Source organism: Ambystoma mexicanum, chromosome 6p, assembly GCF_040938575.1.
Source record: "Ambystoma mexicanum isolate Mex_15411 chromosome 6p, UKY_AmexF1_1, whole genome shotgun sequence".
In the NCBI taxonomy this organism is placed as follows: domain Eukaryota; kingdom Metazoa; phylum Chordata; class Amphibia; order Caudata; family Ambystomatidae; genus Ambystoma; species Ambystoma mexicanum.
The window spans coordinates 100723423-100736177 of record NC_090935.1 but is presented as its reverse complement, the minus strand read 5'-3'; the positions used below and the strand labels follow the sequence as shown (position 1 = coordinate 100736177).

Genomic DNA, 12755 nt, shown 5'->3' with positions numbered 1-12755 from the left:
GCAGTGGGAGGAACATAATCACCAAAGTGTCGCTCTTGTAATCTGGCCACATCTTCGACCTCTGGAAAGGAGGGAATTTGTACATGAACATTAGCCAGAAATTGAACAATTTCTAATTCAAAATCCAAAAAGGAGAGCTTGTTTTCTGGAGTAGCTGCACGGTACGCCACATAAGCATTGCACGTTGCCATATGCACAATGTGTGTGGCTAACTTTTTGTACCAGAAACGCGACTTGCGTTCAGCGTGGTATGACTCAAGCACTTGGTCATTTTTGTCTACTCCACCCATGTACTTGTTGTAATCCAGAATGCAATTGGGCTTCAACACTTGCTGAGTCTGCCTGCGCAGAGGGACAGCTGAAGTACTTTCATCATGAATAGTACTTAGCATGTACACATCCCTTTTGTCGCAGAATTTCACTGCTAACAATTCATCCTGCCGCAAAGCCATACATTGTCCCTTGGCCAACTTCTTACACACAAGTTGTCTGGGGAAGCCTTTGCGGTTACTGCGGATTGTACCGCATGCCAGTGTGCCCACATTGAACAATTCCTTGAACAGTGGAATTCCGGTGTAGAAATTGTCTACATACAAATGATGTCCCTTGTGGAGCCATGGTGTGAGAAGATCCCAAACAATCTTCTCACTTGTCCCTAAATGGCTGGGCAGCCCGGAGGGTTTAGGGTAGAGTCTTTACCGGTGTAGACTCTCATGCTGCTGACATACCCAGTGGTACTTTCACACAACATGTACATTTTAATCCAATATCGTGATCTCTTGCTAGGAATGTATTGCCTGAATACAAGGCGACCTTTGAACAACACCAACGATTGATCAATGGATATGTTCTGGCTAGGAACATACACCTCTGCAAATCGGTGAGTGAAGTGGTCCAGAAATGGCTTCAGTTTGAACAGCCTATCAAAGTTTGGGTCCGTTTTGGGTAATGCTGCCGAGTTATCATTGAAGTGCAACATACGGTGCAGTGCTTGAAAGCGATTTCTGCTCATTGTAACTGAAAAAAATGGGCAATAAAGCGGTGCTACAGTAGACCAGTATATTGCGACAGACGGCTTGTGTCCAATTCCCATGAGCCAAATGAGACCCCAAAACTGTCTAATTTCAACATCGTTTGTGGGTACCCATGCTTGTGCTCTGGAGTGGGGTTTCAGAGTGGGACCCCTAGACCTCATGAACTGTGCAGCGTATAAATTGGTTTGCTGAACCACATCTGCAATGAACCCATCATCAACAAAAAGGTTGAAAAAATCAATAGGCTGAAACCCTTCTGTATTCACTGTGCACCCTGATATACCAGTGAAAGGAGGCACAACAGGCTGAGCCATTGCTGGAGGCACCCAGAGCGACTCTTGAGTCATGTCAGGAACTGCCACATTGCGTGGCCGTCTTGCACGTCCCCTCCCCCTTACAGGTTCCCTTCGTGTGGGAAGTGTGCGAAAAGGTGGACGCACTCTTCCTTCCTCTTCATCATCAGATCATGACGATGATGAGTGGAAGGAGGGACTTTCGTCAATGGCCATCTCACTTCCCCAATCACTTCCCTCCTGCCCCTCAGAAGCACTATCTGTTTCAGAATGCATGTACACATCTGTGCCTTGCTCTGAGCCAGACTCCATCACTGCAGCTAATGCCTCCGCACCAGACATTGATCGCTGAGAAGCCATGAGTACCTTCGCTATGGAACCCTTCACTGCCAAAGACCAGATTTAGACTGAAACAAGAGGTATGTGTGCTTCTGAAAGTATGGAACCTAGCACAGTAAGTGGTATTCAGTGCCACAAACCTACTCCACACAAGTACACCAAAAGGTCGAGACTTTGCTCACAAACTGTAGCAGCCATCTGCAATATGACGTACTCCCTGCACGCTACAATAAACGGAGTAGTACTTTGCAAACACTCACGTGAAATGCTAAGGACCAGCTGACTGCTTTCCTACAAGTGGGTAGACCGCTACAACACACCTGCACCTAAAAGAAAGAGAACAAAAATCTATGGACAATGTACTATTCCGCTAAACTGTACAGAAATGCAAGCGTGGGGACGAGGATTTCAGCCACACTACCTATTCAGAAACAGCCAACATGCTTTGCACCATGCCCTCCTCCATGGGATGCTTGTGGATGGGAAATCGAGGTGAGAAGGAACCATGCAACGTATTAGTGATTGGGTGAGTTGAAAAGCCATAGGCAATGAAGAAGCAGAAAGGGAAGATAAATAAAGTACACGGCTGGCCCTTCCGGGCAACTGCTGGCACACTTTTGACAAAAACACCTGCTCATTCACATAGGGGTGTCTATTGTAAGGGGAAAGCTCACAAGGACAAAATTATTGCAAGGCCAATCAAATTGATGTAGGCTGAAGCAAGTAGTGATGGGTACCTAAGAAATAAGTAGCAGAAACATACTGAATGCTTTGACATGCCATGAATGCAAACAATTGCTAGAAAGTGGAAGTCTCACTGCCAACATACTTACTACCATTTTTATTCACTTTTCACATCTTCCAGTGCGTCCATCAGTCACTGGGCAAACCCCCCCCTAAAATAGCGTCTGGGCAAAATCCATTATGTTTCCAATGAACAGCTCCATGCCTGTTTTGGAAAGGTGCACCCCATCTCTGTGAAACATCACAGCACCTTTGATATTGCCATGGTGAATGGTCCGTATTCTGGTGTTGCCCTCTGTCAGTCTAGTGAACTCGCCATTCAGTTTCCACACCGAGCGGTTGATGGCCCTTCTATTCCCTTGAGTTCTCCAATCCATACTGGGAATCATCTGGGACCAGGCCACCACAGTGTTTGGAAACCTCTGTGCAATCCATTCAAGGTCTGCCATGAGCTGCTCCCGTACCCCCTTCCGTCCCACAGACGCAAAATCATTTCCTCCCAGGTGAACCACTATAAGGTCAGGGGGGGGCCTTTCCTTTTGCTTGGGCAGCGATGATGGCTCCTCGGAGCTGGTGAAGGCGCATCCCCCTACCCCAAACCAATGCACTGCAAGGCCATCCCTTCCAGACCCAGATGTAGGTGGCCCTCGGAAGTCGTGCAGCCCTTTGGATATAAGAGTGGCCGAAAATCCACACAACCCTCATCCTCACTAGGAAATGGAAACAGGAAAACCCCCATGATTATGGCTACACATACATTTTACCAAATTACACAACAATTGCGCCAATACATGACTCTTGTAACAATCCCAGACACACACTTCACCCATTCGGACATGCACCTCTCATGTGAATTTACAGTAGGTCATTACGTAATTGGCACTTGTGTTTTAGGGGAAGGAGGTGGGAAAGAGGTGAAGAAGACAGTACGTCACCTTGTGCCAATAACACAGTTGTGCTGGCGCAATTGTAATCAGTAAAAGTTGTCTGCTTCTGTGGCCCACCGACTGCCCAGCACGGTGGTAAGGTGACTTGCACATGCTACATCGTTACACTTTGGCAGGGTGACTAGTCTCACAGAGGATATGAAGTCCACAGGAAGTGTGCTTTGTACGCTCTCTGAATATAGGTACCCTGACAGAATGTGCCACATTTACCACAAATGGGTGCACCTTCAGACACTTTCAATGTGAGTGTTTCGGCCATAGCTCCAGGACCACTGGTGAACTTGGGGGCACTTCACTACCAAGGAATGGAGGTGGCCAAGGTCACACCCATCACCCACCACTACCCTACATAGCTTCCTGGTCAGCACTACAGCTTTCTTCTCCTGGAAGGGATTGGACCCTGCCAGGGCACCCTGCACCCACTGCTGAATTTGGAGGACAAAATATCCACCTGGGGGGCGGACGCCCAAGGCCAATGACACCCCCCTCTCTAGCTACCCTGCGTTAGTTTTTCCCCCTGCAAAAGGATGGGGACCCTGACAGGGCACACTGGGACCACTGCTGGAATTGGACCACAGAAATGGTGAACGTTGCAGTGAAAGGAATGAGCTCTGTAACAAGTGTGCATAGCATGCTCAGAAAAAATGACCATCTATATAACTACTGGAAATCTTTTTTTTTAAATTTGCTGCTACTTATGTTGGCCAAACCTTTCCTTCTGCAAAGCAGCTGCCTTACTCAATGCAAGGCACACCCATCACTGGCCCCCAACCCTCCCCACTACCCTTTCCCACCCTTATCACTGACAATGCAGCCACAATTCCTTCCACCGCAGTAACTCTCCACCCCCACATTACCAAGTAATAAATGTTGTACTTACATAAGTCAGCAATAGCTTTTCAGTAACCGCAACTGCAAAGGAAACATATAAAAGAATTAAAATCAATGCTTTGCCTACCAATAACACATCCAAACTGTCTGGCAACTATCTGTACATTTTTCACTTCCTTCCACCAGTTCCATGACACTTCTCAGTCATCTACCACTACGGAAGGCTAGACTGCACACGGATTGGAAATGGAAATAAGACAAGTGGGCATATGGCATCCTGCAGAAAAAAAATAAAAATAAATAAATCCCGGAAATCTGGCACCAAACCATCACTGTTTGGAAACATCTGTGCTATCCATTCCAGTTCCTCCATTAGCAGCTCATGTATCCCTTCCCCTCCCACAGACGCTAAATCTTTTCCTCCCAGGTGCACCACTGTAGGGTGGGGGGGTTGCATCTCCTTTTGCATGGACATCACTGATGGCTCCTCTGAGCTGCTGAAAGCACTTCCCCCTAACCCCAAACCAATGCACCAGGAGAGCATCCCTTTGAGAGCCAGATGTGGTTTGCCCTCGGAAAATCGTGCAGCCCTTTGGGTGAAAGAGTAGGCAATTATCTACACAACCCTCATCGTCACTATGATATGGAAACAAGTGAACCCCCATGAATATGCCTATACATACAGTTTACCAACTAGCTGAATGATTGCATGAACACATGGCTCTTGTAACAATCCCAGACACACACTTCACCCATTCGGACATGCACCTCTCATGTGAATTTACAGTAGGTCATTACGTAATTGGCACTTGTGTTTTAGGGGAAGGAGGTGGGAAAGAGGTGAAGAAGACAGTATGTCACCTTGTGCCAATAACACAGTTGTGCTGGGGCAATTGTAATCAGTAAAGGTTGTCTGCTCCTGTGGCCCACCGCCTGCACTGCACGTTGGTAAGGTGACTTCCACATGCTACACCATTACACTTTGGCAGGGTGACTAGTCTGACAGAGGATATGACCTGTGCAGCAGGGGTGCTTTGTAACCTCTCCGAATATAGTTACTCTGACAGAATGTGCGCCATTCATTACACATGCATGCAAATTTGGACACTTTGATTGTGAGAAATTGGGGCGCAGCTCCTAAAGTACTGGTGAACTTGGGGCCATTCGACTACCAAGGCAGAGAGGCAGCCAAGGTCACACACATCAACCACCACCACCCTACATCTCTGCCTGGCCAGCACTGCAGCTTTCCCCTCTAGGACGGGATGGTGACCGTGCCGGGGCACCCTGCACCCACTGCTGCTTTTGAGGGACAAAATATCCATCTGGGAGATGGACGCCCAAGGCCAATGACTTCACCCCCCACCCCTCCTGCCTCTCTAGCTACCCTGCGTTACAGCTTTTCCCCCTGCAAAAGGATGGGGAGCCTGGCGGGGCTCACTGGGACGACTGCTGGAAAAGGACCACAGAAATGGTGATCGTTGCAGTAAAAGTAGTGTTCTCTGTATCAAGTACGCATACCATGCTCAGAACAAAATGACCATCTGCATTACTACCGGCAACATTTTTGAAAAGGAGCTGCTACTTATGTCGGCCAATTTTTCCTTCTGCAAAGCAGCCACCTTCCTCAATGCAACGCACTCCCATCACTGGCCCCCGAACCGCCCTACTACCCTTTCTCACCCATACCACTGACACTGCAGCCACAGTTTCTCCCACCACAGTAACCCTCCACCCGCACATTAGCAAGTAATATATGTGGTACTTACATAAGTCAGCATAAGCTTTTCAGTAGCCGCAACTGCAACGGAAACATAAAAGAATTACATTCAGTGCTTTGCCTACCAATAACATATCCAAACTGTCTGGCATATATCTGTACATTTTTCAGCTCCTTCCACCACATACATGAAACTTCTCAGTCATCTACCTCCACAGAAGGCTGGACTGCACAGTGATAGCAAACTGGCATAAGACCAATGGGTGTATGGCAACCCCCAGCACACAAAAAAACATTGCACAGATGGCTAAGTGGCAAACTTCCCTCCCAGGGAAACAGCACTGTCCAGCTGCACTGGGGGGCGTTTTGTCCGCAACCCGGGCAAGTGTGTTCCTGGCCACCCCAATACCTCCCCAGAGCACCCGCTTCCTTCACAACAGAACACTACAGGCCCTGTTCACCCCCATCCCAATAGCAATGTGCCCTCCACCCACTATAAAATGTTGGAATAAGCAAAATTTCATACGTACATAACAAGGGAGAAGCTTGAACTGCTCAAGACCTGTAAAGAGAATAACAAAACATATATTATCTGTATCAGCCCACCCAAATACCAGACCACCCATATTGCCCCCCCTGTTGCATTGGCCTGTACGTTTTGGGCACCCCGGCGCCAGACTGGCACACCAATGTGTCCCTCTACGCCAAGGCAGGTATAATAAACAAAGAACCCAATTCAAAATGGCAGGCTGCCCTTTTGTGGGGGCGGAGGGGCCCCCTACACCGCTGTGGAATTTTCTAACGTGAAGGGGGTTGCACCTCTCCACCACCACCCCAATTTGAGGGGCGGCCCATCTCATGTAGCCCTCCCAAGGGGCAGATAAGGGGGGAGGCTGTCCTGCACTCCTCCCTGGGCTCAGGAGTCCGTTCCTAGGAGCAGATATCTGGTCCCAGGGAGGGCTGCATGACATGGCATCCACTCCATTATGGGCGGGGGGGGTTAACGCCCCATTCCTTTAGAAACTTTCCCAACCCTTTGGGGTGCCCCACCGCCCCCCCTAAAAAACGTTCCAACATTTTCACTTTTTTCCTTTGGTAACCCAACTCCCCTTTGTGCACAGGGGCACATTGGTGTGCCAATCTGGCCCCGGAGTGCCCAAACCTTACTGCCCCATCTATTGGGGGTCCTGCCCCACCTTTTGGGGTGCCCCCCCACCCCAAATGGCTGGGGGACACACCTCATGCAGGCCTCCCTGGGGGCAGATATCTGCTCCTAGGAAGGGGCATCTGACCCCAGGGAGGGATGCATGAGGTGGGACCCCCCTATCTGCCCCCAGGGTGGGTTGCATGAGGTGGGGCCCTCCATTTGGGGTGGGGGGGGTTGAGGGCCACCCCCCGTTGCAGGACCCCCAATCGATGGGGCAGTAGGGTTTGGGCACCCTGGGGGCAGATAGCCACACTTATGTGGCCATCTGCACCAAGCAAAGTTGGGTAAACAAAAAAAAAATACAAATTCATAGCCTGCTTTTTAGGGGGGGCTGAGGGGCACCCTAAATTGGCAGCGAATGATGTACTGCAACGGAGGGTGGCCCTCAGCCCCCCCACCCCAAATGGAGGGCCCCACCTCATGCAACCCTCCCTGGGGGGCCCCCTTCCTGGCGGCAGATAGGGGGGCCCCACCTCTTGGATCCCTCCCTGGGGTTAGATGCCCCTTCCTAGGATCGCACGCCCTGCGCCCGATCCGTGACCAGCAATGCCTCATATGTGGTGTCCTTGGAAAGGAGAGAAAGTCCCCTTTCCAGGGACACCACTTTTTGATCAATCCCTGGTGGTCCAGTGGGCCCCAGGGCCCCAAACCCCCTCCCACCTCCCCTCGATTTTTTTTTTGCTTTTATTTATTTTTATTTTCACCCCTGGGGGCAGTGATCATCTGCCCCCAGGGGTCTCTGCCGCTGTGGCCCCATGCCTTTGGGCCACGGGGGGGGGGGGGAGCTTACCTAGTAAGCAGCCCCCTCCTCCCCCTGCGTCACAAACGGATCTGTATTGATCCGGTGGCATTGCTGCCCGCGGATCGCGCGCCCTGCGCCTGATCCGCGGGCAGCAATGCCACACAATGGGTATCGTTGGAAAGGGGAGAATCTCCCCTTTCCAACGATACCCGCCTCGATCTCCGGCTTGAAATACAGCCGGAGATCGAGGCGGACAAAGAAGGTCTCTTACCTTCTCTCTTCCCCGCAGCAGCCGAAAATGGCTGCTGCGGGGAATTTACTTTCAGTTTCACGCCGACGTGCGTTACGCACGCCGACATGAAACTGAAGGTAATCCAGCCCCCTGGTAGTGAGGGGGGACCTTCCCCTCACATAGCCCGGGGGTTGGATTACAGTTTTGAGCGATCCCTGCTTTGCAGGGATCGCTCAAAACAAGGTGCCGAAAAGGACGAGCTATCTCGTCCTTGGCACTGCGTGTGCACTGTCAAGGACGAGATACCTCGCCCTTGGCACTTAAAGGGTTAAGGAATCTGACGTTTGGCAAGACATGTGTCTTAGAAGGAAGGAAGCAAAATATGTGTGCAGCTATATTAAGGCAGGAATGAACAATGGGAACCCTATGATACGAATTGGATCCAAGAGACATGGTTTGTTTAGGTGCCAAATGCTGTGGTCTCTGCTTGGTAAAAGAGATATTTTCGGCGAATTGTGATGCTGGCATGCCGCTCCGTCTCAGTTAGTGAGGCGACAGGTAGCGGCCAACAAATAAGGTGACATTTTTAGGTCATGACAGTATGGTGGGGTATAGGCTTGTGCAGAGAGTAACAGCCATAATGTTGGGTAGTTTGGAACTTTAATATACCTATTTAAAACTGACGGAGCATTTTGCATGTGCAGGATGGTGAGTGCCTTGGTGCGATGTGAATCTGTAGAATGGGGGCACTGCGAGGATGCAAATGAGTTTGTGTTTATAGAAGATATACATGCATCTTAAACAGCGCTGTTCTGTTATGTAAATGGGTAAGTGAAACGGTGACAATATAGTGTGGTAATATGTTGTATTGAAGGGTATTTAGCATAATTCTTTTGAGGAATTGCAGGTTTCGAGTGCCAAGCACCATGGCACATGGACACTAATGTGCATAAATCGTTGCTGTTAGTTTAAGATGGGTGGTATGTGTATGAGTGTGATAGCTTTAATCATTTTAAGGATTTTCAGCTATATTGCACATGTCAGTAGAGCCTGTGTAAATGGCTATGGACTCATAGGTTCGCTTAAGAGCCTACAAATGGCTATGGACATTTTAGTTCATAAAAGTATAGTTTTGTGGATTTTACTTAGTATGAGCAACATGGTTTTGTATTCAAATGTGCACAAATGTTTTCAATGCGGTTTATGTATTGTTTACAGCATATGGTTGCAGCATTCTATGACTTTGGAATGCATGTATGATGAATCTGACTCAGATAGGTTGGAGAGAGTCAGTGAGTGTTGGGTATTGGGTGAACTCACATTCAGCATGGAAGTGTTGCAGTGTGAAATGCATGGTTTGAATTGTTTGGGTAATGTCAGTGGTGTATATAGTTTTCCTTACATTGTTTTGGTTTGGTTAGTTACCCGTCGTGGTAAAAGTTGAACACCCATGCGATTGTTCTAGAGTGAGGTAGCGCCTCGACTCTTTCAATTAAGGATGTTAGGATTTTCTAATTTCATGTGCGGGGATTGGTCTGGTTATAGGGGTTACCTGATTCTGGTAAAGGTTTAACAGCAATGAGGTTGTTCTGTGAGGGAGGTAGCGCCTCCTCTAGGGTTTTTTCTATCCTTCTCATCACATTGGACAGTAGGTAGCTGGTGGTAAGGGGATAGCTGGGGACGCCTGGTAATGACCCGTCGGTATTGAGTGTGGTAAGTCCTGAGATGATGAGTAAATTGTTTTCTATGTTACTTGTGGTATTTATTGTGGATTCAGTTGTATCCATGGGTTCAACAGCTTTTTTTGTGTAAGGAGGTTTTCCTTGCTATAAAACCGTTTAGTTTTTACCAGTCATTGATGGCATTGGGAGTGTGTGGCCACCGCCCCCAATGTGTTTGGAAGGCTTGTACATCCTGGTCTGGTGTAATGAGTATGGTATTAAGACCATGGGTGTTTGTGATCTCAGTGATGTTGTATGTTTCCACTTTGTGAATCCCTGTTGGAGTGAGGTTGTGATTGTCTTTTTGGAGGCTTTGAGGTCTCAGTTCTCTAGAGTGGCAGTCTAGAGGCCTGCTGGGGTTCCACGGTGGCAGCCTTGACACCCACGTTGTTGTAGGCGGGGGCAGGTGGTAGGAGGTGTAGCAGTCTTGTGGTTGTTCAGGAATGTAGGTGAAGTAGCCCAGTTTCAGGGTTGGCCAGGTCCTGGGGTGAGAGCCCAGTTGCTTGTTTGTGGCAGGAACAGGCAGATGTATTACAGTATTTTGTTATTGGTACATGGAATATAGTTTGTCAGGGTGTGATGTTTTGATGGTTGGGTTTGGCTGTGGAAGTGTCTGTCTGCCAGTTGAGTGTTACGTGTGTGTATATCTTGGAAGGTGGTAGTTGAGTTGTTCTGGTATGTGACTTGTTTTGTGCATGTATGGTTTAGTAAAGGAGGGAGGTGTGTTTATTGTGCCTGTCTGAGGTGAGGTAGCTTGAGATGTCATGTGGAATGTTTATGTGTGGATGATGGAATATTCTGAGTGAGTGTTCTGTGTAGAGGCGGTTACAGCTGGCTGGCCCTGGGTGATGGGAGCCGGTGTTGTCACAGCTTATGTCCTTTGTCTTCATGTGGATATGTAACTAAGAACCTGGAAATAAACTTACCTGAAGAAATCTTAAAGAGCCTGGAACCTGCTTTTTAACAAAATTCTGTGCCGAGATCACTTTACATTGGTTAATTGGGAGAGTCTTCTGCTTCTATAAATGTGACTTGTAGCATTTCTACATGTGGGAATTCAACAGATTCCTGTATGAGCTTCCACAACATTCCAGTTATACAGAAAGGTAATGCGCTGCGTAGCTTTTGGCTGCGGCTCTACCCGACTGCTGTCCTCTGGACCCTCCAGTTTGTACATTCAGGAACGTCTTTGTTTCACTTGACAGGCTTTGTGCTTGCCTTTTCAAACACTTTCCTGTTCAGCCTGGGACATACTATTCAATACTTTTAATGGGTGTAAAAGAAGTGGTTACCATGTTATGCTCTTCATGGCTTTCAGATTATTAAAAAAAACAGGTTTAGGCAAGATTGCCAGAGAGCTTAGATCTGAGTTTTGTGCAGATATTAATACCAGCATTGCCTGGGGTTTTTTAGAAGCGGGGATCAGTAGCACCTTCGTGAGTGGAATACCGCACCCTGATGCAAGCAGCGAGCCTATGGGAACGCACTCTACCACCTCGTGTGCAGCGGCTGCGCCAGCCCAGCCCCGATCAGTTTGCCAACCTAACATAGCAAGATAGAGCGTTCTTGCAACTCACCACCGGAGTACGTAAGAAATGTCTGACTAGGAGATTACGTGACGGCGGGTGGAAGGTGGGTCGTAGGACCCACTTAGTTAAATAAGTATTGATACTGTGACGCTGTGCGATTGGATATTTAAGAACCAAAAGAAGCAAGTGCTCATGATGGGAGGTTTTAGGATGTCAATTTGCATTGTATCTTTTAGATGATTAAGAGTTACAAGAACACATAAATGCTTACAGTGGATGCTGTTAAAGTGCATCGTCTCAGCCCCTTTTCTAAAGGCAATCCAAGCATTGGGATTCTTGTGGGTCAGGTGCCTTCACCTTATTGTAACCATTGGCTGTTGGTGCACAGGTCTACAAAATGTAACTGAGATATGTTGCGATAAAGGTTCACCTCCAATGCAAGTGAGGTTGACTCTCTGAACTAATGTTACTTTTTAGTTATTTGTACTTCTACTGTTTGTTTCGAATAGCAGCAACAGACCATGGCTCGGCTGGTTACCAGTGCTCTTGATGTCCATTGCTTCCACATTATGGAAAGACAGCACAGGTACAGGTCAGCAGTTTTCCAGGGAGCGGGTTAGTCATGAGAGCTTGCAACTCGGCTGTACTCGCTGGGTCAAGGGAACAGTCAACCAATTCTTCATTTCCCTCTGATCGCTTTAAGAAGTCCTGTGTCTACAGAGATTCTCCATCCCGGCAGGCCTTAGAAGAGTGCAGGGACCAGCGAAGCTTCATCAAGATTAGTCTTCAGGAAGGCGTCTTTTTCTGTGCATATAAGCCAAAGGGAGTTACTCCAACACTGGTGGGAACTGGAGAGAACATGTAACACAACAGAGTGTTCCCAGCAGGGATTGATTTAATTTATTAGCATACTTAAATACATTGTGGATACAAATCCAACCTTTAATCCTAAGACACTTTATATGGTGCAAATATGCTACCAATAACAACACTAAATGATTGCCCAGTAGATAAACAAGGACAACACAAATATTGTAAAACATGTGTGTATATATATATGAAACTTAATCTGCCAACTCACGTCCAAGGTATATTCAAAAGTCTTGCATACAAATTGTTTATCAAGAGAGTACACATAAATGCACTGAAAGAATACACATACGGATCTATTCAACATGGTACATAAAGATGCACTAATTGCATCGTGAAAATCAAGGATATCCTGTATATTCATGAATACAATTAATGCATCTTTATGCATCATGTTGAATATATTGCCTTGTTGTCAGGGCATGTTTGGGAGAGCTCCTTGAATTCCCTCCTGGGAGAAGTCAGAAACCAAGTTATGGTAATGATAGCCATGCTTAGGAGCTGCGAACGCAGATCTGTGAAGTGTCACCTGAAATGTTTGTGTCT

The 12755-nt window shown here is 47.7% G+C and overlaps 1 protein-coding gene across 2 annotated transcripts in view; it reads left to right on the top strand.

The window, feature by feature from the left end:
• Positions 1 to 12755, top strand: part of GBA2 (glucosylceramidase beta 2) — a 470157-nt gene that overhangs the window by 383652 nt on the left and 73750 nt on the right. The window lies entirely within an intron of this gene.